The 26,257-nt window shown below is 38.6% G+C and overlaps 1 long non-coding RNA gene across 2 annotated transcripts in view; it reads left to right on the top strand.

Annotated features, from left to right (window-relative positions):
* Window positions 1-4,611: 4,611 nt before the first annotated feature.
* Window positions 4,612-26,257, top strand: part of LOC110208254 (uncharacterized) — a 60,404-nt gene continuing 38,758 nt past the window's right edge. For both annotated transcript variants that reach the window (XR_013482705.1, XR_013482706.1), the window contains exon 1: window positions 4,612-4,776. This is a non-coding gene — a long non-coding RNA (uncharacterized LOC110208254). The remainder of the gene's footprint in view (window positions 4,777-26,257) is intronic.

Here is a 26,257-nt window from a genome sequence, read left to right as displayed (position 1 = left end):
GAGACTAACCTGTCTGTAATTTTTGGTGGTAACAACCTGTGAGTTACTATGGTGGTAACATGGTGGTATTCCTTCATGGCTTCACTTTCCTCCTATGGTTCTCCATGGCCACCACTGCCACAAATAATGCTGAGTGCAGAGCCTGAAATGTTTTTACACTTTTTGCCAAATACTATGGGAGAATGCATTCATTCATGATAGGTATCGCAGATAACAGCTTTTATAAATCACTCTATATTGGTATCATTGGTCTGCTAGTTGGATTCATGCTGTAAAATTCAAAGGGCCTTATTGGAATTCCAGTTTAAATACATCCATTTCCTTTTCAAAATAATTTGAGATTTTGGTACTGTTCCAATCATTCATTTTAACAAGTAAAATTTCAGGGCTGTGCCTTAAATGAAGATTTTTCAATGACCTCATAGTCTTCAAATTTTCCCTTGTTAGATTTTAGTGACATCTCAGTTTCCCTTCTTTTACTTCATCTGTTCCAAGAATGAAGTTATTGTCTATACTTGCCCTGAACTAGCCAGCAATACATTATTATATAACATGGAATGCGGGGAATCATTGATAGAAAATAGTACAAAATCCTTGTCTATAACTGGTAAGATCCATTTCCATTTGTGTTATGATGAAATATGAAAAATTATGAAATTTTATTCATATCTTCAGTGCATTTCATGTACACTCATGCCATCTGCAGTGTAGCATTTATAATATGTAAAATATTTGTATTTCTTATTTGTTCTGATAGGGACAGCTAGGTGGTACAGCAGATAGAGCGCCAGGCCTAGAGTCAGGAAGATGAGTTCAAATCCTGTCTCAGACACTTGCTAGCTGTGTGATCCTAGGCAAGTCACTTAACCTTGTTTGTCTCAATTTCCTCATCTGTAAAATGAGATCGAGAAGGAAATGGCAAACCACGCCAGCATCTCTGCCAAGAAAACCCCAAATGGAGTTAGGAAGAGTCAGACACAACTGAACAAGAACAAGAACAGAATTTGTTCTGATGTATCTTCCTTATTGTGCTACCAGAATACAAAAAAGGGCTGCCTGCTCCACTGTCCTCTGGGTCAAGCTGTTCATCACAATAGTTTCAAGTATTCTAACTTATCTATTCATTACATTCATAGGGGCTGTTACATCATAGTGTCTGAGATGCTAACTCAGTTAGTGGTATCATCAGTGCTCTATAGGCCAGGACTTCATAGTTATTGTAGTGGTCTTAGTGCACTCAGAGTTCCTACTATATATCACATTGGATGGCAAACTCCTGCTTTCCATGACCTCTACTCACAGAACATGAATAACTGGTTGGACTTTGAGGGAAATTGTTGTTAAATCAGGAGACATTGTTGTTGCATCAACAGTTCAACAGTTGAAATTAGCATCTTTGAAGGGAATTAGCATACGGCAGCTTCAGAAGCAGAGCAGTTTTCCAAATGGGACACAACCCAAAAAGGCTACGTTGCATAAGCTATGCATGTGTTACTTTTCCTGCTGTTAGCATGAGAATATCTGGGATAACTTTGCTCCCACGTGTACAAGAGAATCTTCCTTATTACTTACTTTGCTATGGTATTTAACCAAATGTTTCTACTTCGAATTAATACATCCAGTCATTGTTTGGGTAAAAGGAAAATGGTGAGTAAAGACTCATGAGTTGTGCTTTTTAAAATAGATGTTAACCCAAAGAATGCCTTGTGCATAAATGTACAAGGACACCATGTTGAAAGGATTCTAGGTTACATAAGTTCAATACTAGGGATTCAAAAAGTGAATATATAGGAGAAGTTTGAATAACAATTTATATGAAAAACATCTAGGGATTTTAGTTGTCTATAAGCCAAATTTGAGTTAACAGTGTTATATAGCAGTGTAAAAAGCTAAAGCTATCATAAGCTGCAATTAGAGGCATAGTTTTCAGGAGAGAGGCAATCATTCCACAGTACTCTGCCCTGATCTGACTATATCTAGAATATTTTGTTCATTTCAGTTCACATATTAAGCAGACAAGTGGCATTTTGGAGTGCATCTAGAAGGCAATGAAGATGGTGAGATAACTGGACGTTGTACCATCAGATGATGTGTTGAATGAACCAGTGATGTCTACTCAAGAGAAGAAAAGGTCTGTGGGAATTATGATAGCTGTTTTAAAATATTTGAAAGGTTTGCATTTGAAAAATGGCTTAGACTTATTCTTCTTGGCCACTGAGGACATAACTAGGAGTAATTGGTAGAAGTTGAAAAGATTATGCTCAACGGAAGGGGAATATCCCAAGAGTCAGTTACTCAAATGTGGAATGCTCTACCTGACTATGGAGCTGGTTCCTTTTCTACAGAGTTGTCAATAGAGAATAGAGGACCAAATGTCTGGGGATGTTTATAAAAGAGGATTCTTTTTCAGGTATGAATTAGACTAGATGTTTTCTGAGGTCCATTCTCATTCTGTGACTCTGTGATCTTGGTTCTGCAGTGTTGAGAGAAGCAGGCTGAATCAAATTTATGCCCCATCCAAATTGTGAAGGGCTCATCTTCTGAAACTAAGGGCATGTGTATAGTTCCAGAAAAGAACTTCTTATATCTATTGTATTTTTCACACTGGGTTATAATAGGATTTACCTGTAGGAATTTGAATTGTATCTCTTGTGATCCTGGCTGGTGGTTTGGTGATCTCATTGCTTCTGAAGTATATTGTAATTAGAGGATTAAACCATCACACATTTAGGTAAGCAGCAGGTGTCCTTGACAAGCATCAGTGTTACCAATAGACTCCAGTACTGAGGAGGATATAGGGAGTCATCTCAGCAGGAAATGTGGGTTTCAAGGAGAAAAGGAAGGGATTGTAAAAAATTCAAAAGCAAACCCAAAGGATCATACAAATGAGTTGGAGGTATGCTTTTCAGTTCTATTTTTTTCCTCCTCAAATTTTAATTCCCTTTTGTTCTAACATATTATGATGGAAGAAAACAATACAACTTCAGGGGAGCCTGGAAAAAGGGCTCCATGAGCTATTCTCACCACTTGTTCTGTATGACTCACAACTCCATGTTATGGAGAGCTTTAAAAGCAAAACAGAGGATTTTACATTTGATCCTGGAGGTATTAAGGAGCTCCATGAGTTTATTGAATAATGGAGTGACATAGTCAGACTCATGCTTTAGTAAGACCAATTTGACAGTTCAGTGGAGGATGGATTAGAGTAGAGGACTCCTGTCCAAGTGTGAGATGATGACAGCCTGAGACAGGGTGGTAGCAGTATCAGAGGAATGGAAGGGGCATATATAAAAGATGTTGTGAAAGTACAAACAAGAGAATTTGAAAATAGATTGGCTGTGGGAGGTGAGAATAAGAAATCAGGGAAGAACCAAAGTTTTGAGCCTGGGTGGCAGAGGATGGTGGTACCTTCTACAGTAACAGAGAAATTAAGAAGAGGAGAATGTTTGGAAGATAAAAGAGTTCAATTGTAGACATGTTAAGTTTAAGATAGCTATAATACATCCAGTTCTAGATGTCCAGCGGGCAGTTGGAGAAGGGAGATTGAGCAGAGAGTTTAGGAGCATCTAAGCATCATCTGCATAGAAATGATCGTTGAATCCATTGGAGCTGATGAAATCACCAAATGAAAAAGTACAGAGAAAGGAGAGAGGAGATCCCAGCATAGGGGTCTGGGGGATATTGGTGGTTAATTTACCATATAACCTTAATGAAGACACAGCAAAGAAAACAGAAGAGTGGCCAGAGAGGTAGGAGGAGAACCAGAAGAGAACACTGTCATGAAAGCCTAGCAAAAAGAAAGAATCAAGGAGAAAAAGTTGATTGACAGTGCTAAAAGGCTGCAAAAATATCAAATAGTATTAAACTTGGCAATTAAGAAATCATTAGCAACTTTGGAGAGGGTAGTTTCAGTTGAATGATGAGACCAGAAGCCTCAGACTTTGCCGAGTCAAGAAAAGAGTGGGAAGAAAGGAAGTAGAGGCATTGACTGTAGCCAGCTTTATCAATGAATTTAGCCACAAAGGGGAGAAAAGATATAGGATGATGGAAAGCAAGGGTGTGTAAATCAATTTTGAAGATGGAGGAGAAATGGGCATGTTTATAGGTAGTAGGGAAGCAGCCAGTATTCAAGGGAAAAAAATGAAGATAAGAGAAAGTGGGGATGATAAAGAGTGGAGAAAATAGAATGGAAAAGGGTCATTTGTGCATGTAGAAGGGTTTGCCTTGGAAAATATCAACATTGCTGTCTATATAACGTATATAGTTTATTAACAGTGTAAATATATTTAAATATTTCAACAATTTTAGCAGTAAAAAAAAAAAGTTCATGGTCAAAATAATTTCTAACCATGAATTGCAACTCCTGCTTTCTGCTGAATTCTCTGTAGGATTCCTTCTCCTTAGCATGACTTAAACTCAGTTCTCTTAGGAAATGTCTCTTAAGGTTCTATCTGGGATGACAGTTAACCCCCTCAGTTTCTCAGGAAAGAAGTTCTGTTAGTCCTTTCTGTTCTCAAATAGTCTTTCTCCAGTTATTAGAGTAAACAGTCTGCAAATGACAATTAAACTGCCACTCTCTCAAGATTCCATTCTCTCTTAAAGATACAGTAATATCATGTATTGTCTTTGTGGGAAAGGTTACTGAAGCTGGGACTTAGAGAGGAAACTGAAGCTAAAGAGGATGCCTCTGTATGGGGTACCTTTGTCACTGTTCTCCTCACCTCCATTTTCCATTTCCTTTGTATCTTCCTCCATCAGAATATAAGCTTCTTAAGGGTAAGAACTTACTACTTGAATTTGTATTCCCAACATTAGTGCTCAGCACAAAGTAAGAACTTAATAAATACTTATTGACTAACTGCTGACTTGCCCAAGGTCACATAGCTAGTAAAGTGGCAGAGCTGGAATTTGAACACAGGTTATTGTACAATGAAACACATTCTACTGTACCATGTGCCAGAAGCAGGAGTTAAATCTAGGTCTTCCTGGCTCTGTCATCCTTCTATCCTTACCACCTACATTTAAAAATATTAAAATGTCAGTAATACTTTTCTGTCTTTATTTTTAGAATATAAGAGGGACCTGTAAACTTGCTCAACTAAATTCAGAAATATATTGATTACAAATTGAATTAAGCCATAATTTTTTTTGTGGGGGGGGACTAGGCAATGGGGTTAAGTGACTTGCCCAGGGTCACACAGCTAATGAGTGTTTTGTGTCTGAGGTCAGATTTGAACTTGGGTCCTCCTGAGTCCAAGGCCAGTGCTCTATCCATTGCATCACCTAACTGTCCCTAAGCCATAATTTTTATACAGGTATATATATATATATATATATATATATATATATATATATATATATATATGTATATGTGTGTGTGTGTGTGTGTGTGTATAAATCAAAGATAGTGGTATGAGAAAAGTAGCCTGTCTCCAGATGAAATTTTAAAGTTTTGAAAAAATTATATTTTTCTGAAAATTATAAGAAAAATATAGTTATACATATAAACTATGATATCAGTTGCCTCACTGGAGAATATGATTTGTAGAAATAGGAACAGTAGAATAAGAAAAGTATAAAATGATACAATACAATGCAATGCGATGCAATGCAACGCAACACAACACAACACTATATAATATAATTAATATAATATAATATAATAAATATAATATAATAATGGTACAAAAATATCATTAAACCCCAGGCTGGGGACCATGGAAGTGGCATTCTCTTTAGGGTTTATTTAGGGTGGCTATAGAGACCATTTGAGGCCGTACCTTCTGGGGAAACATTCTCCCTGGAGCATTCATAGGGTTTAGAGTTGAATGAGACCTTAGAGATAATTCTTCACTACAGGATAGGAACAATAATGAGTAGGGAAAGCAAAGTAATAATGAGAATAAAAAAAAGTTTAAAACATTACTATGCAGGAAGATAATTTGATTTCTGTTTGTTAACCATTGCACTTCCACTCAGGTTGAGAGTCCCTAAGAACATGCCTAGTGTATCTACTGGGCAATCTCCCACTACTATTCCTGGGTGTAGATATCTTACTTTGAACTTCAGTGTCCATGCAGCTATTTTCTAAAGAATGCTTCCCTTTGGTTCCTTACATCCTTACCACTAAGTCTTTTGATTACCAAGTCTTTCAAGTTGACCTTTGTTCAATTAAAGAGTTCTTGATAGGAAGAAAAAGAAAAAAATATATAAGTATATATATATATATATATATATAAAGTTTTTTCTTACTCTACCCAAGAATACACAAAGTTCCCTAATGTGCATTTCACGGGCTTTATTCCCTGATATCCATAAGTTGATATGATATGAGCCATTTTAGAATTAACAGGAAAAAAAATTAACAGTACTCAGTTCTTCCAGGTACGTAATCACAGACAGTCTCATTCGGCAGGTAATTACAAGTCAGAGGATCTGGGCTTCCTGTGGACTTGCATTAAGGTGTGCCTATTTGGCTTCAAGCATTTCAAATTTCTGTATCAATTTGGCAAAGCATTTAGTGTTCCAGTCAAACCAGGTCCATCCTTTTTGCCACTTAGCATCTTTTTTTTTTGCACTATTCTTTGGCTATATTTGAAACCTCCACTCCCACAAGCATTTTACTTAATGGGAAAGAATGAATTAACCCAGAAGGCCATCAGATTCCTGATAGAACTGATGCTTTAAAATTGTTATTCTGGATCAGTCTGAAACTTCTGCAACTCTTAGAATCATAGTAACAGACAGAGAGAAGACCTTAGAGACAACCTAATACAAGTCTCTCACTTTTACAGATGAGGAATCTAAAGCATAGAGAGATAAAATTTATTTTATTTTTTACTTTGAGAAATAGAGGATAGCTTCATCCAGACTTGTCCTCTATGGTGGCTTCTTCAACACCTGAAAATAAGGTTAAAAAGTAGATGGCATGTCAGCAAGATTACAGCTAATTTCTGAGTCTTGTTCCCAATAACAGCACACTATTTCTTTTGTTCCTGTCACTCAATTTTAAATCTAGCCACAGAAGTTTAACTTGTTTCCCCTTTACCAAATGAAACTACATTTTGTTCCCAGGAATATCACAATTGAGCAAAACAAAAACTACCCTTATTCATGTCATCTTGCTCCCAAGGATATGGTTTTGCAAGCAAAAGCTGTCTTCTCATTTTCAATGTTCCCTGTAACTGGAATCAATGTTAATGAGCCTCTCTTTTATTAGACCATCCTCCAAAAGAAGTTCCTTATATATATTATGGTATATTGGGGCTAAACGTTAACTGGATTTGAGACAGATTATCTGGGCTTGAATGCTGAGTCTGCCATTTACTAGTTGTAATAACATCCATAAATCATATAACCTTTCTATACTTCAGTTTCCTTCTCTGTAAGATGAGACCAATGGGAAAAGTGTTCCAGCATGATATTAGGGATTTGTGTATAAGTCTAGCTTCCTTTTAATGATTCGAACTGGATTGCAAAAAAACATTTATTAAGTGCTTACCATGTGCCAAATACTGTGTTAAGTGCTGGGAATACAAGTAGGTGAGACAGTCCCCAATCTCAAAGAGTTCATATTTTAATAAGAAACAATTTAGCAGTTTAGCTGCATGATGGATGGAAAACCTGGTCATGATTAGGGTTCAGCAGCAGGAGTGATAGCATGACCCTTTAGGGTGCATTATTGGTAAAGAGAGTTCCTAGTGAGACCTAAGTAGGCTAGGTCTGAAGTAGTTGAGAGTATTTCAAGGAGTTTCTACATTGGTTCTGATGAGTGCTACTCTCTGGGACCCCATAGAGTTTGCTGCATAGATGAAGCTCAGGCAAGGGTGGTTAGGAGGATATCCAAGGGGATGCCATGGTGGCTTGGAGGATTCTTAGGTAAGAGAGACAGAGATAGCTAGAAAGATACCAAATAAACAAAACCCAGCAAATCAAAGAGGGAGGAAATAAGAAATTCCCACAAGGAAGTGTTCACAGGAAGTGTCCAAATACAATGAATAAATTGAGTAAGCAAAGAGAACTCCATGGTCAGATGTCAAGACAATGATTCTGTAATAAATATAATTAGAATCTCTTAAACAAGAAAGAAATGTTCATAAGAACACTTGCTAGGAAGGCTTAATAAAAGAACAGGAAAAAATATAAGGAGAGGAAATTAAAACTCTTAATAACAAATGCAAAAGGAATGCCTGAAATAGAAAGCTTTAGTAGTGATGTAGACACCTCAAATTCAATCAATATATCAATTAATAAGCATTTATTAAACGCCTGCTATTTGCCAAACATTCCCTATATAAAGACAAGAACAAAAAAATCCCTGTTGTCCTCAAGGAGCTTATATTATATTAAGAGTGTGTGTGTGAGTGTGTGTGTGTGTGTGTGTGTGTGTGTGTGTGTATGAGAGAGAGAGAATGAGAGAGAATATAAGAGAGAGAGCAGTATCTGCAGAGTAATTAAAAGTCAGGAAAGACAACACGTAGAGGGTGGGATTTGAGCTGAACTTTGAAGGAAACTAGGAATTGTATAGATGTTAATGAGAAGGAAATTAATGTAAGTCCTTGAGTAAAAAGACATCAAGATAAGAAATAGAATATTTTTCTGAGGAAAACCGAGTAGGTCATTTCAACTAGACTCTAGAGTGTATGGTGGTGAGTAATTTGTAATAAGCCTAGAAAGATAGTTTGGAACTAGATCGTAATGAGTTTAAATGACAAATAAAAGAGTTTTCATTTGATCCTAGAAGTAATAGGAAAACAATGAAACTTTTTGGCAGGGGAGTGACCTGGTCAGGTCTATGTTTTAGGACTATCACCTCACTAGCTATGTGGAGGATAAATTATGAGAAAGAGTTGAGAGGTGAGAGGTGATGAGAGTCTAAGTTAGAGTAACGGTACAATGGTACAATGAGTGGAAGGAATGGGATATATGTGAAATTTCTGTGGAAGTAAAACTTTTTAGATTGGGCAAATGATTTGATACAGGGGAAGTGAGGGAGGAAGGGTATCAAATAGAGTATGTCCTCAATTTGAGGTAAAGCAAAGTGTCTAGCAGAACAATAATGGCTTCCACAGAATGGAAGCAATAAGTAAAAATTCAGTGATACAACAGGACAAATTAGAGCAAACTCAAAATATAGAAAAAGTCCAAGACCATATGAGATCTCTACTAAAGAAAACAAGTAACCTAGAAAACAAGGCTCAGAGAGATATTCTCAAAAGTAGTCAGCCTCATAAAATAATAAGATGGAACAAAAAAAATCAAAGTGATCATTTTTTTCAGGAAATCTTAAATGAAAATTATCTGAAAGTTTGTAATCAGAATGCAAAGGACAGGACAATACAATCTTTAGATCACCACCAGAGAAGAATCTCAGGTTTAAGTCATCCAAAAATGTGATTGCCAAACTCTAAAACTCCCAAATAAAACCAACAATATTGAAAGCTATCGAATATTGAAGAAGGCAGATTACCTACAGAGAAATTTCAGGCAGAAGTGCAAAGGACTATACATCAGCAATGACAAAATTGAGGAATGATTGAAATATGAGATACAAAAAAAGTAATGGAAATAGCTTCCAGTAAAAAATAACACTTTGCAAAGTTGATCATAACCCTACAAGGAAAAATGAAGCTACTTTCAAACATTCTTTTTGAGAATATCAGTAATGGACAAAGCATTTGGAATACTAACAAAGCAGAGAAAAACTTAAGAAAAACAAACAAGTTTGAATATATAGAAAGGGCTAGATGATAATCCAGTGCTTACATTCCAAAAAAGGAAGAAAATACTTTGGTTCCTCATCTTAAGTTTCATACAGGAAAATAAAAGAAAGTACTAGTGGGGCAGTTAGGTGGTGCAGTGGATAGAGCACCAGCCCTGGAGTCAGGAGGACCTGAGTTCAAATTCAGCCTCAAACACAATGTTCACTAGTTGTGTGACTCTGGGCAAGTCATTTAACCCCAATTGCCTCACACACACACACACAAAAAAGGCACTAGAGAAGAGGAACTTAGTATTTTTATAATCAAGGAACCAGATTTGGAAGTCATTAAAACCAAGGTGGAATGAAGAAGGAAATCTCATAAAAAACCCTTCTCTTTCTCCCAGAAAAAATTAAAGATAACACATAAATATCATGCTAATATAAGTAAAACAAATTAGAGAGAATAGGTAGAGATTTGGCTAAAGTAGGAAAGAGGAAGAGGGATCTGTGAAAGTGGGATGTGGGTAAGGAGAGAATTACGAAAAGTAAAACAAACAATCTAATATTTAATACCAAGACTTAAGATAGTTTAAGATACTAACAAAAATGTATGAAACATCTGGTACTTGACTTGCAAATACATACATAGGATTTATATAAAAATAACTACCAAAACTTTTTTTGCAGAAACAAAATAACTAATAATTTTAAAGATATTCAGTGTACAAGACTGAGCCATGCTGTTAGGAGTTGGCCTGGCACTGATATCCTGTTAGTTGAGGCTCATTTTGGAGACTAAATGATTACTCATAGGTCATAAAATAAATAAAGAAAAGAGGTTTACAGCAAAGATGTGAAACAAAGATATGATAGTACGTAACTTATATAAAAGAACCCCCTTCATTTCCATATGGAACTCTGCTCATTACAGCAGGATGTGGTGACACATGTAGTCTTTCAGATCCAAGTCTGAAGGGCAAAGATCTGATGTGAGTGAGACTTTTTAAGCTTCAGAGTGACCAGGAAACCACATCCACAAAACTTAGGAATCAGGAAGCTGTATCAAAGGAGGTGCAAATTGAGCCTTGCCCCAGCCCCAGCAAATCAAGTCCTTGATCAGTTGCCTTTTAGTAAAAATCTTTGCTAATCCATGTCTTGGGGCGAAAGAGGAACTCTGGTAGGCACTGGTCCTACTACATGCCAACACAGCAAAAATGACAATACTATCCCAATTACTCTATTGCTATGCTAGTAAAAATTACCAAAGTGATATTTGAGGGGGGGGGGGGGAAATTCACAGGAATAAAAGATCAAGGTCAAGAATATCAAGGGACACAATGTACCAGACATTGTGGTAAGTTCTAGGGATAAAAAGAAAGGCAAAAAAAAAAAAATTCTCTTGCAATCAAGGAACTCACAGTGTAATGGGGTAGACAACATGAGAACAACCATGACAAAACAAGATGTAGGCAGGATAAGTTGGAGATCATCTTGGAAAGAAAATATTAGCATTAAGGAGGCTCAGGAAAGCTTCTTTTAATAAATTAGATTTTAGCTGAAACCTGAGGGAAGTAGAAAACTTAGGAGATGGAGATGAGGAAGGAAAGGCCTGGAAGGTAGGAGAGACAAGGTTATGAGGCCTTTAAAAGCTAAACAGAGGATTAGTCAGTCCTGAAGATTAGAGGGACCCTGAGGCAGCAAGGTGGCACAGTGGAACACTGGGCTTGGAATCAAGAAGACTCATCTTCACGAGTTCAAATCCAGCTTCAGATACCAGCTGTGTGACCCTGGGAAAGTCACCTAACCCTCTTTTCCTCAGTTTCCTTATCTGTAAAATGAGCTGGAGAAGGAAATGGCAAACCACTCCAGTCTCTGTGCCAAGAAAATCCCAAACTGGGTCACAGAGTTGGACACAACTGAAACAACTCAACAACAATGATAGGAGCCATGAAAGTTTATTGGAGCAGGGGGGAGAAGGTGACACGATGAGGAAAATCCCTTTGACAGCTGAGTTGAGGATGAATTAGAGAGGAGAGAAATTCAGAGCAAGGAGACCAAGCCCAGGTAAGAGATCATGAGGGTGGTATTAGGGTCATTTCTGGTTAATGAAAAAAAAAGGGATGTTTATGAGAGACAGTGAAGTTTCACCTTTGAAACTTAATGTTTTGAGCATTTCAACTTAGGCAAACAATGCAGTTCTGTGCACATTTAGTCATTTTGTGGGATTTATGTTCCACCTCTGAAATTCCTAATAAAATGTTTCCATTTTAAAAAAAAATAAAGTCCTAATCATATTGGAGGAGGAAGCATCTTGTTCTCATATAAATTTACAGGCACACACTGACTGATTTTTCTAGATCCTGTACCACACAGAGGAAATGCTGATGACACATTTTCTTAACACACACCAAATACACACATTACACAAAGGCAGATTATATTTTAGCTTCTTTTGGAGACTATAAAAGTTAAAGTCCCCTTAATGAAACATCAAGAAAAAGGGTTTTGCTTTTTTTCCTTTCAGTATCTTCGCTTTTCCCCCTTTGTGGGCTTATGATTTTTTCCCTTCTTTCTCACATTATCTGTGTTTCCCTGCTCATCTCAACTTGATGACATGTTGCTGAGACAACTAAGTCTCCTAACCTTCTTAACTCTGCTTTTGTTATGTCCTGGCATGTTTAGGAGGAATATTTTCATTTCCCTTAGAAGACTGTGTGCTTGCTCTGTGGAAAGATATTAAACCTGGAGTAGAGAATAAGGAGATTTTTTTAAGTGTTTGCTATTCAAATCATCTTTTCTTATTTCTTTTAAACCCAGCATTGGTATGTGGTAGGTCTCCAAATGAAACCCACTTGCCAGCTATTGATGGGATTGCTTTACCCAATGATGTCACTTATATTCAAGTTCCACTTTGGGGCTTTTCTGGGAAATGGGAGAGTCGATTCAATGTATAATAGGATCATAGATTTAGAGCCAGAAGGGACTTTAAAGGTCATCAAATCCAACCCCTTCTTTTTTAAAATGAGGAAATGAAGGTTGAGAGGAGTTAAGTGATTTTCCCAGGGCTACACAGCTAGTGTCTAAAGCAGAACCTTGGAACCTGGAACCCTGAAGGCCTGGAACCCTGGCCTTCTTGGTTCCAATTCTAAAATTCCATCCACTATGCCAGGGATGGGGAACTTGTGGCCACAAGGCCACATGTGGCCCTCTAGGTCCTCAAGTGCGGCCCTTTGACCTAATCCAAACTTCCATATGTGGCCTTGAGACAACAGGTTCCCCATATGCTACTCTACCTCTAACTCTTGAAAATTCTGTCAAGAGAATCTTTTTGCCCCTTCATATTTTGGCTCACTTTCTAAGAATTTTCTATCTATGAAATAGACCTCATCCATAGCTCATGTACAATTTAGCAGATAACAGAGTTAGTTGCTTGATGCTTTGAGAGGTTAAGTCCCTCGCGCAGACACACAGTTAGTAAACAATATTTGAACTGAGGTTTTCCTGACTCCAAATCTTGGACTATACCACTCTGATTCTCTGTGAAACACCTGCCATATATGTCTCCTGCATTTCATTACATAACTGGATAAAATGCACTTGGCCATAAGCATTCACACATTGGACCCAAGAAAGGTCCATGTGGGCTTCCCCATCACCTTCTTCTATAGCTCTTAGACCCCAGTGTTTCATCCAGCAGTGGCTTAGTCCAATGCCTCCCCGAGCGAAGTTTTCCCTGAGAGGCAGCAAATACTCTCCTTTGTCTTGACCAAAGATTCATTGGGGGAATCTTTCTGTTCAGGTCTGGCACTGTGCCTAACAAAGAACCCTGCTCTAGATTCTGTCCTTCTATTACAGTTCTGCCAATCTCTTGCCTCCCAGAAATGTGCCATCAGAAGCCTAGTGGCATAGTGGCTAGGGAGCTGGATTTGGAGTTAGGAAGGTCTGGGTGTGAAGGTTTCTTCAGGTACTTAGAATGCCATGTCCCTGAACCTCTCTGGGGTCTCAGGACCTCTTTTCCTCTAGTCCTTAGTTTCCTTATCTGTAAAATGAAGATGTTAGACTCGATGACCTTTAAGGTTTCTTCCAGCTCAAAATCTATGGTCCTAAAATCTTTCCCCTAGTTCTCTCAAAGGATACCTGGACAAATCTGTGGTTTTCTTCTCTTGATTTCCCACCATATCCATGGAGAAGGGAATGGAGTGTGTTGGTGAGGGGGTTGGGGAGAAGGGAGAACCATCCCAGGAAAATTCTTCCTGATATTCAGGGTCGGATAGCAATTTTGTGAAGCCAGTTCAATCCCCCTATTATGTAAATATAACACTTCTTTTCTCTCTTTTATAATTTCTACTAGCTGTGTGACCCTGGGTGAGTAATTTAATCCCTCTCTGCTTCAGTTTCCTCATCTGTAAAATGAAAATATTAGATTTGATGACCACTAAGATTCTTTCTAGGGCATCCAGTTGGTGCAGAGGCTAGAGCACCAGGCTTGGAATCACTCAGAGACTTAATTAGTTGTGTGTCCTTGGGCAAGTCACTTAACCCCTATTTACCTTAATTCCTCTGTAAAATGAGCTGGAGAAGGAAATGGCAAACCATTCCAGTCCCTTTGCCAAGAAAACCCAAAACAGGGTCACAAAGAGTTAGACATGACTGAAACAACTGAACAGCAGTGAGAAGATTCCTTCTATGATCCTGGGATACTTTGGAAATTGTATCCATTCTCACAGCTATGACCATTATATGAATGGCAATGTCTCTATCCCTGACCTCTTCCCCAAGATCCATTTCTGTACTTCCAACTGCCTTCTAAATTTTCCCACTCAAGTATTTCAAATTCTACATTTCAGAAACCAAACTCATAAACATCTCCCTATACCCACCTCCCCTCCTGGTTCTGATTACTATCTAAGCAGCATTATATATAGCGGCTAGGGTGCTGCACATCGAGTCAAGAAGACATGGTTTCAAGTCCTACCACAGATTCTTATTCGCTATATGACCCTGGACAATTCATCTGCCTGCTCTGTGTCTCAGTTTATACATCTGTAAGATGAGAGAGCTGAATTCCATGACCTCTAAGGTCCCTTCCAGCTCCAGATCTATGATCCTACCAGTCAATCAACCCACAAGCATTTATTAAGCACTTACTATGTACCAAGCACTATATTAGGATCAAAAGAAACAAACATAATGAATGAAATAATCCCTGTTCCCAAAGGCTAATATTCTAGTGAAGAAGATAATGAACCCACATATAAATACACAACATAAGGAGAGATTAAATACAGTTTAAAAGGGAGAGCAATCATTTACTAAGCACTTATTGTACACCAGGCACTGTGTAAAATATTGGAGATACAAAAGAAGGCAAAAGACAATGCCTGCCCTCAAGGAATTCAGAATATAATGAAAAAATAATCATTATTAACATGTATATAGCGCTTACCATGTGGCAGACACTGTGCTAAGTGCTTTACATTCTTATCTTATTTGATCTTTGCAACAACCCTAGTATGTAGGTACTATTATTATCCCCATTTTACAGTTTAGGAAACTAAGGCATACAGAGGTTAAATAATTTGTCCAAAGTCATACAGCTTCTAAGTCTGAGGCTTCCAGGGTCATCTTCAATCGCCCTGATCTATATCTTACCACTGGACCCAGACGTCTCAGGAGGAGAAAGTGAGGCTGTGACTTTGCACAGCCCTCCTTCATTTAGATCCAATTCACTCGCATTGTCATCGCTTCACCTCCATGTTGTCATGTTCTTCTTCCAGAATGAAGAACAAACAAGCACCCTAAAATGGCAGCCTTGATAAAGAGTAGCACAGTTTTCTCCAGTGGAATTCAAAAGTTCCAGAAGAGACAATGAGTAACGTTTTAGGACAAGAGGCAAGGGAATAGTGGGTAAAGAACTGTGCAGAGCTAAATAGAATATCCTCCACAGACCCTGTCATGATGTTAAACACATAGTAGGTGTTAATCAATGAATAACTTAATGTGTTACAGAAATATGGACAGGTATGTGAGGTAAGAGACATTTGGCATTAAGCTTCCCTGTTAAACAGCAATTAAATGCATTGGCATTCATTATGACTTTAATATATGAAGAATCTGATTGTTCATGTGTTGCTTATGCAAACCCAGTTATTTCAATGACAACTTGATGTCTTTCTGACATATTTATTATACCTGAATCAATGGTTTTTAACTACTAATTGATCTTTTATTAACACATAATAACTCATTTATTAAAACTAAATTAAGTCTTAATTGAGACTCTTTATCTGCAGTGCTTCAATATAGCCGGATCATAAACATAACAAATAATTGACAAAACTGTATCATCTGTCATCGCTGTCATTGTGAAGATAAGTTCTCACCTGGGAGAGATTCTCTCAGTGTCAGAATTGTTTTTTTCCAGTTCAGCAAGTGGTAGTCAAAGAGAAATGTGTTAATGCTCTCTATAATTTAGTACACTTGGTATTTCATAGAAGGTATTGTGTAGCTCAAGATGAATAAGATCATGAATTGGATCATAGACAGTACTGATAAAATTCATTTAATGCTGCTTTGAGGGTTACGGATGTGGGTGTGGAAAGACAGGCATCAAATACCACTGTAATAATAAAAAGAGACTGAGTAGAGTTTTTAGTAAATTGGTGGAAATTAAGTTTATTTTCACTCTCAAAAATTTCCACACAAAATAAGAAATCGTAATACATCCACTACTTATATAGACTGGCATAATGAATAGAAAGCTGGTCGCTAAGACAGGAAGCCAAGTTCTTCCTCTGACAACTTAGCTGAGGTTAGGTGATTCACCCAAGGGCTCACGGGTAGTAAGCCGCAGAACTAGGATTTGAACCCATGTCATCTGATTCCAGATCCCTTCTCTTTCCCCTGTACTACTCCAACTCCCTTATGGCAGTCATATATTCACTGTCAAGTGTCGGCACGTGGAAATGATTGCAAAAGGGAAAAAAACAGAAATCTCTGGAAAATAAAATACAGTGAGGGTACCAATCTCCAAAGGCATGGAGTCCAGTCTGAATGAATGTCCAAGGACCTAGATGTTCAGCCAAAACTTATTGGAAACTATCTGCTGTGGAAGGCAGGCTGTAAATTTCACAAAAACAGACTTTCTTGTGAGATTTACAGCACTTCCTAGTTTCCTCAGGGTCATAAATATTATGAGAATAGCTTTATTATCAGAAAAGTATGTTAGGCACCCTTGGGTCTTTCATAAAGTCCCCTTTACATCAGAAAGTGTGTATAGTGCCCAGTTTAATAACAGTCACTGAATAGAATAACCCATCCTCTACTCTCTCTCCTGCCACCCTTATATACACAATTCAATTTAACAAGCATTTATTTGAAAACCTCTTGTGTGCCAGGCACTATGCTAAGCACAAAGACAAAAATATAACAGTCCCTTCTCTCAAGCAGCTTACATTCTACTGGGTGGACTAACTTGTGCACAGATAAGAATATACAAAATATACACCAAATGAATACAAAATGACTTTGGAGATAAGGCAGAGACTATCAAAAACTTGGTAGACCAGGAGTAACTGAACTGCACTTTGGAGGAAGCTAGGGATTCTGGGAAACAGAGGTGAAGAAAGAATATATTCCAAGGATTGAGGAATAGTTTATGAAAAGGTAGGGAAGGCAAAAGATGGAACACTGTGTATCAAGAACAACAAACGGGGGGGGGGGCCGCACAGCAAGATGGTACAGTGGATAGAGCACCAGCCCTGGAGTCAGGAGGACGTGAGTTCAAATCTGACCTCAGACACACGATACTCACTAGCTGTATGACCCTGGGCAAGTCACTTAACCCCAACTGCCTTGCCAAAAGAAAAAAAAAAGAACAAATAGGCCACTTTGCCTGGAATATAAAGTTCATAAGGAGAAGCAATGTGAGATTTTTTTTCTGGAAGGACAAGTAGGAGAGAGCAAGAATGTGAAGAGCTTTCAAAGTCAAACAAAACAGCTTATATTATATACTAGAGTAAATATGGAGCCACTGAATCTTTTTGAACAAAGAAGCAATGTGGCAAACCCTGTGCTTCAGAAATATAAATGTGGCGGCTGTGTGGGTGGCAGATGAGAGGAACCAAAGGCAGGCAGACCAATCAGGAGATTATTGCAGAAATCCAAGAAAGAGACGATGAAATGCTGAATTTGAGAAATAACTAAGTTAAGGGAAGAGGAGGTAAGTACGAGAAATGTTGTGAAGGTCCTGTCAATAAGGCACGGTCAACTGGATGGATATGGGTGAGTGACGGAGAGTGGAAAATTGAGAATGCATCTGAGATTGCAACTCTGGATGACTGGAAGGACAATGGTGTCGTCAACAGAAACAAGGAAATTTGAAAGAGGTATGGATTGAGGAGAGGTAAGCAGAGAAGGAATTCTGTTTTGGATATGTTGATTCTGAGATGCCTCTGGGATATCCAGATAGACATGGCTAGCACCCAGTTGGTGATATGGACCTGTCATCCAGGGCTGCCTACTAGAAGTGGGAGTCATCTGCATAAGAATGAGAGTTGGACCCTTGGGGGAAGAGAGACAGACAAAGAAAGGACAGGACAGGACACAGTACAGAGCCCTGTAGAAAAAGATACTGAAAAGAAACAGGGAATTGAGAAAGTCCAATGTCACAGAAATCTAGGAAGGAGAGTGTCTAAGAGGAGGGAGTGGTTGACTGTAAAAAGCTATAGAGGTTAAGAGGCTGAGAAAAGGCCATTGGTTTAGTAGTTAGGAGATGGTCCCATCCATCATGAGCTTGGGCCCACAGCTGGGGTAGGAGAAGAATAGTGGACACAGATAAGTTTTTAAAACCTGACCAAGAAAGTGACCCCAGCTCTGTCTGCTGCCACTAGCTACAACCAGGAGTCAGGTTTTGTGATCAAATAATCAGGCCACTTCAGGATCTGTCTGAACTAGACACATAAAGAAGGCAGCACACTTAGAAGTTATTTTGAAAAGTTAGAGTACTTATTTGAGATGCCACATGGGCACAGTGGATATAGGTCTAGCTTTGGACACAAAAAGACCTGGATTCAAATCCTACCTCTGACACATACTGTGTGAACCTCAACAAAATACAACCTCCTCTGAGTGTCTCAGACAACTCTAAAACTATGTTACAACAGAGGAGTTTCCTACACACACATATACACACACACATACACACACACACACACACACACACACACACACACACACACACACACATACACCCTCACCTCACAGATGAGATGAGAGGTCCTGGCCAAAATGTTTGTTTATAAATAACAACAGAAGTAGTCATTAAACTTCACAAGTGAAGATAATTTGAAAAACCTAGCAGTCCCAACTGTAGGAAATAAAATTAAAACCATTAGTCCATTACTACACTCTCTTCTATTTCAAACTTGATTTCTTAAGGGTATAGTTCTCTTAAAAAACCATTGCTTTATCAGCCAGTTCCACTTGGGCCCTGAACCCCTGTCAAAATGTCTCCCTGTCACCTGCTGACAGGATTGTGATGGTTTTCAGAGTGGCAGTGATGGCCCTTACACTCTGGTTTCCTTTCAGCCTCATTAAGGTTACATTAACTGAAGGCAGAGTAGAAATGGTCTCTTTCTTCTTCCATCAGCTTTGAGTCCAGAGCTGTCCATACACTGTCTGATTTTTTTTTCAACCAGTCGCATGATTTCATTGGTATAGTGAATTCTCTCTCCCCAATGTCAATGGGCACCTGCTCTCCAATATATAGTCTTAAAGAGTTTCTGGGGCATAGAAAAGTTAGTCTTGCCCAGGGTCACAGAGCCAATATCTATTAGAAGCAAAACTTGAACTCAGATCTCCATAGTTCCCAGGAAGGCTCTCTATCCACTATCACACACTGTTCCACTCTCACCATCTGATATTGCCATAATTTTCCTTACAGACCTCTTTGAAAGAGGTCTCTCTGCTACCTCCATTAAAATGACCCCATCTACCTCTGCAGGGACAATGACACCCAAATGACAAAAAGAGAAACTAAGGCAGAGCTCTGAGCCACCAGCACTTTCTTAAAGGAACCTGGCCCCCTCTGATGAGGTGGACCCTAGACCTTCCTCACAGTCTGAGATACCCCCTTCCTTCAGGGCCTTATTTTTATAAGGTTTGATACTAGGTTTGATACCTGAACACTCTAGAAGGGCTACACAAAACACAGAATCCCACTGCTTGATAGACCTTGCTTCGAGGGCCAAAAGTGATTCATCAGCTAGAAATGGGATTTCAGCAGGGGAGTCACATGTTGGGTGAAGCAGGGAATATCCCCACTGACTAGTTGGTCATAAGATGAATGAGTTCATCCTTATGTTAGGCAAGAAATGGTACAAGTCATACACAGATACCAAAAACAAATTAGGGGACTTCCTCCCATGCCACTCATGCTTGGTCATGTTGGTCATGGAATTTGAGCAAAACAGGATAGAGATATCCATGTCAGCATTGTCGCAGTTATGCAAGTAAGCTTCGTAACTAGTAGGCAAATAGTAAATATGAGGCCTATTTTGAGGGACCTTCTATAAGAACCTATTTTATCTAGTTATTCCTACATGATTTTTGTAAAATATGGATTAATGCATTGTTTATTCTTATAGCTATTATTAGATAAGTGACTAAAGATGAGTATGTCACTTAATAGCAAAATAATTGCAGATAATCATTACTCCTTATGGAATCATACTGAAATTCTAATCAGTATTAGAGTAGGGGTCCAAAAATGAACCATTTCTCACACCACCCAAGTTCATGGTGTGGGAAGATAGGAGACTTGAAAACTAGGACTTCCTCCACCCCTAACTGGTTTGTGAACTTTGCTAAGGTGCTTCAACCTAGTGTGTCTCTATTACAAAGGAAAATTGGTTTGAAAGATGTTATCACAGATGTGTATGAACAAATAAGGAGGTGAGCCAGCCATGTAGCATTAAAGAGGGTAGAAGAAATGATGATGACGATGGTGATAGTCTTATAACTGATCTCTATTTTGTACATTGAATATCTTCTATACAAGGGATTCTATTAATTTCTTTAAGGGGAGACCCTAGATGTGAGTCATACCTAAACTTATATAATAAGTTAAATAATAATTTAAAATAAACAATAACTTAATAAACAATTAATTTTAAGGCGAGAGTCATACTTCATTTGAAAAAAGAAAGGCTGGATCTGTTCACAACTCCACAAACAATGCATTACTGTCCCAGTTTTCCCATTTCCTCTTCAACAATTGTCATTTTCCTTTTTTATCACGTTAGCCAATCTGATAGGTATAAAAGGTGGTACCTCAGAGTTGTGTTAATTTGCACTTCTCTAATCAATAATGACAGAGCATTTTTTCATATGATTGTAGATAGCTTTGACTTCCTATGTCAGATTGCTTACTGTCTCACAGAGGGGGGAGGAAAGGAGGGATAGAATTTGGAACTCAAAACTTTTTTAAAAAATAGTTTTAACATGTAATTGGGGTAAAAGCATTTTTTTTAAAGAAAGCAAGGTTGGGGCACTGAAGAGACTGAATTTGAACTCAGGTCTTCTGTGTTAAGCACCTATTGTGATGTGCCAGGCACTGAGCTGGGTGGTAGATATACAAAGCAAAAAAAAAAAAAAAGAATAAAAAGGACTTTATTTCAAAAACCTTATATCAAGGATTCTTAGATTCTTGCATGTCTTTAGGGACAACTCCACTCCAAATGTTCATGTGGACTATTTGTGCCTGACCTGTGGTAGAGTATCCCAAGCTCATGTTGTCCTGATCAGCCCCAGCTAGACATACGGTACCTTTACCCTGACATACTGATGTCATTTTGGTCCTCTTCGAGGATTCTTAACCAAGGATAAATTTCAGGGAGTTCATGAACTTAGATGAAAGAAGAAGTACATCTTGATTTCAATATAAGTGGCTTTCTTCTAATTGTACATATTTTAGTTTATATATTTAAAAGCTTTATTCTGATGAGGGGTCTATAAGGTTCACCAGACATCCAGAGGAGTCCATGACACAAAAAAAGATTAAGAAATGCTGGCTTACAGTCTACTGGGAAAAAAACAACATGTGTATAAATAAGTAAATATAAGGAAAAGTAGGGAGGGAGATAGCACTAATAACTGGTAGAGAATCCAGGCAAACTTCTTGGAGGATGCAGCACCTGAGCTAAGCCTTGAAGGAAAAAAAAAAGGATTCTGAGTGGAAGAAATGAAGATTGGGAGTGGGGAGGTTTGGGAAACAGTTTCTGTGAATAAATAAAGAGTGCCCAGGGACTAGCTAGCAGTAGTTTATTGAAACAGAGATGGGGGTGGAGTAAGGCAGCTAGATAGCACAGTGAATAGAGCACTGGTCCTGAAGTCAAAGGGATAACTGTATAGGATAAATCTCTTTGACCAACACTTGGGTGATCCACATCACATGCCTCAAGACCCTCACTGGAATATAGCCCAGCTCCTCATTGTAATATTCATTCTCTTTCATTACTTGCTAACCAATTAGAGAGGATTGCTGCCCTTGGGAGCACCCATTCTTCCAAGGGCATACAAAATGTGAGCCCACTGCAATGAGGGGTCTTTGGCATTTGAGAGTGCCAATGACCTCTTTTATTAATAGCATGCTAGTGTTATTAATAAAATTATTAATAACCCAGAACATGTGTCTCTCAAACTTTTAAAACATCACATAGGTCATGGAAGCTAAGAATGTTGATGAACTTGGAGGATAGAGGATTGGAGGATACAGGATGTATCCAAATAATAAGGATTATTTCCCTTTGCTGTTGAAAGTATCAGCATCCTCTCAAAGGGTTCATCTTTGATTCCTCTCTTTCTGGTCCTGATATGGGCCCACTTCCATGTTCATGAACTCTCCGATTCCTTCATCTCACCATAATCTATTGTCATTCCAGCTCCCCCTCTACCTTGTAACCTGTAAGCCTGTTCTTTGTCCTTATCAAGACCTTCAATTTTGAAACTCCAAGTTGTAACTTTCACCATCATTAAGATCCAGACAGCATATCAAAACATAGGTACATTCTCTTCCCATCTCTATCCTGCCAAACTCCTACTCTTCTTTAACCTTGTTTTCAAAACCTCCCATTCTGGGAGTTCCTCATGATGCAAGTGAACACATAGCCTTCTAGTGGATGTATTTTCCAAAGTACATACTTGAGTCTCTGCAACCAGGTGCATTCCCAGGTAACAACCCTAATCATTTCAAATAATTCTCATTTAATGTAATTTCCCATCCTTTGACTATCATGGACTTCTTCCTAGGGTTATACTCCAAGTAGTCAATAACTTTAAAAAAAAAATATGGTACCCAGAAATCAACATGTAGCCCCATCATTTCTCTCCTGTTGTCCTCCCCCTGGTTTATTTGACACCTTCTCTTAGACTATACCTTGTTCCACACCAAATCCTCATCTTCTTTTCAAACTAGGAGGGCTGAAGATTGTGGAGCTCAAATGTAGGCTTCTGGAAAATGTCATTCTAAACAAAAGATTGGGATGCACACACCCTTCCTTACAGATTGAATTGGAAGCAGGTAAGACTATCAGCCCAGAATCCAGGGTTAAGCACTTAGTACTTGCCCCTTCGCACCTATCTTATCATGGGACCCCCATTCATAGAAGTTTGATGGACTTGAAAATCCTAATTATTTCACCAGACCTCACAGAGATTTTGTAGAATTTTTTCAAATCATAAAATAGATCCTCACACAAAGTGGAAAACAACAAAAGCAACTTTTTCTGACTCGATTACCGTTTTCTTAATGACGAACAAATAATTCCACCCTCACTTTGTAGACTTAGTTCTCAGAGACTTCAAACTAACTTAAAACAACCAGAATTGCTACAAAAGCTAGATAGAGAAACCCAATATTTTCAGGTCATTAATCCCCCTCTCTGTCTCCTCCAGGATGATTTTGTTTTGGTTTTCATTTTATTGTGAAATTTCCTCTAGAAATATTTCAGTAATGAAACCAGCATCTTTTCCTGAGGCACAAGTCCACAAATCCCCTTTAACTCCACATAAACTTTACCTTTTTATTTAAGGATAAGAAATCCATTGTGGATACTAAATCCACAAAACACTAGTGTTTTGTGCCACTTCTTAGATGTGAGAGGCAGAATGATCTGATGGAAAGAAGTGCTTGCTCAGTGCATGATTCCATGGTCATTGTCACTACTCTTGGAGGTATTTTCTCTCTCTGAGACAGAACTGAGTACATTAAGATCATAGAGGTACCCAGGTCAACCATAACTGGAATCTGCTGAGGACTTGGTGTATCCGTCTTAAGGTTAGAAATAAGAGGGCTATGGGGTACAATGGGGAAAAGGGATACTCTGGGAATGCATGAAGAATGAGTGGTCCCACTGCCCTCTTACTCACAATGGCCAACAGGCTGTGCCATGGCTAACTAGTTACCTAGATGAAACTCTGCACTCGGGTGTATAGGGGTGGGTCAGGCAAAGTGCACACCCTACCACTGGCTCCCTCTAACCTTAGGGCCAGTTCCCAGCAGATTGTAATGTTTACCAATGAAAGATCAATCACAACCTTGGCCATAATTTAAAGGCATTACTGCCATCATGATGATGATGATGATGATGATGATGATGATGATGATGATGATGATGATAATGATAATGACTACCATCTTTACAATGTTTTAAGGTTTATGAAGCATTTTACAAATATAACTTTATTTTATTCTCACAAGAACCTGGGAAGTAGGTACTATTATGCCCACTTTACAGATGAGGAAATTGAGATTGAGGTCAAGTGACTTGCTTAGGGTCACACAACTACTAAGTGTCTGATACTGGATTTGAACTCAGATCTTCCTGACCCGGGTCCACTGTTCTCTCCACTGCACTACCCAGCTGCCTTTTTAATGTGCACCAATGTCTATATAAGTACAGATAAATAAGACAGAGCTGAACATCACATCTAATTGGGGGAATGGAAGTGGGGGGTAGGAGAGGATGAGCTGGACAAGCTCCCTAAAGCATCAACCCTTTTATGGTAGCTGCAAAGGTTTTCTATCCCTTCCTTGTACTGATATTCAGGTGTAAACATGAGCAGGGTTTGTTATACCTCTTCCTAACTAAGCCACACTGTTGAGGGCATAGCTTCAGACACCCACAACCAGATGTGATCCTTACACAGATCCTCAGGAGCCCTTTTTGATGCCTTTATTATGAATATTTTATTATACTTGGTGCTGTAGTTATTGTGTACCTGTACTGTTCCCTATTAGATCACACTGTAAACTCCTCTAAAATAGAGATATTTCACTCAGAATTGCATTCCCAAGTGAATCACGGAGAACCACAGGATTTGAAGAAGCAGGGGACAGGATTAGAAGAGTTCCAGGGGACCCAAAGGCTGACTGTAACTTGGTGCAAAAGGAGTTGGTAAGACCACAGTTTACCAGTAGAGACTGTGGACCAGTCAGTAATGAGTCAAGATAAAAAGCTGAAGCACTGTGCTAATTCCCACAAATAGAAAAGTAATAAGAGGAAGGTTGTGATATTAACATGTGGATTTTAGATGGATGAGGATCCAGTGGGCTTAGAAGGCTTAGAGTGGTTTCTGTCTGCACTGATGGAGGGAAGATGGGATCATAAGATCATGATATCATGGAGGACTATCTGTGTGACCTTTGTCAAGTTGCTTAACCTCTCTGAGCTCGAGTTTCCCATCTACAAATTGAGAAAATTGGACTAGATAGACTCTAAAATCCCTGTAAGCTCTGAATCGATTGCAGAATAAGAGAATTTAGGAGTCGAAAGAGACCTCAGCAGACATCTAGTCTGACCCATCCATGAAAGACAGTCCCATTAAAGCACACCTGGCAAGTGGTCATCCTCTGCTTGAAGAGCCCCACTGAGGAGGGACACATGCCCTCCAGAGGCAGGCCATGCCACTGACGGACAGCTTGATTTGTTAGGAAGTTGTTCCTGACATCAAGTTCAAATTTGCCTCTTTCCAGCTCCTACCCATTTCTTCTGGTTTTGCCCTCTGAGATCAAACAGAAAAAGTCTAATCCCTTTACTCCAAGGGCCTTTCCAATACTTGAAGATAATTATAATGCCCCATTAGCTTTCTCTTTTTCAGGCTGAATACAGCACTAAGGTAATGAGCATTTATTAAGAGTTTGCTATGTGGCAGGGGGTACGATGCAAGCAAAAAGAAAGACAATCTTTGACCTCAAAGACCTCACATTCTAACATGGAGAAGACAACACACAAAATGGAGTTGAAAAGGTTGGGGGAGGTAAGAAGTGTGGGGCCATGATGTTAGAGTATAGAAAGTCAAAAGCATAGCCGGGAAGAAAATGAAGGTTAACCAGCTTGATCCTCTCTGTGGGGAGTGGGGAAGGAAAAAAAAGAAATGTACCTGCTAAGTTTATTATGTATTTAAAAGGAATAGCAAATTGCACATAATAGACCTGTGGTTTCATGTGCAATCATCCTTTTTTTTTATTATGTTTTGGAAAAGCTTATTTTATTC

The sequence above is a fragment of the Phascolarctos cinereus genome, unplaced genomic scaffold (assembly GCF_003287225.1).
Source record: "Phascolarctos cinereus isolate Bilbo 61053 unplaced genomic scaffold, phaCin_HiC Scaffold_726;HRSCAF=1367, whole genome shotgun sequence".
NCBI classification, from domain to species: domain Eukaryota; kingdom Metazoa; phylum Chordata; class Mammalia; order Diprotodontia; family Phascolarctidae; genus Phascolarctos; species Phascolarctos cinereus.
The sequence above is the reverse complement of the archived record's forward strand: the minus strand, read 5'-3'. Positions and strand labels throughout refer to the sequence as shown.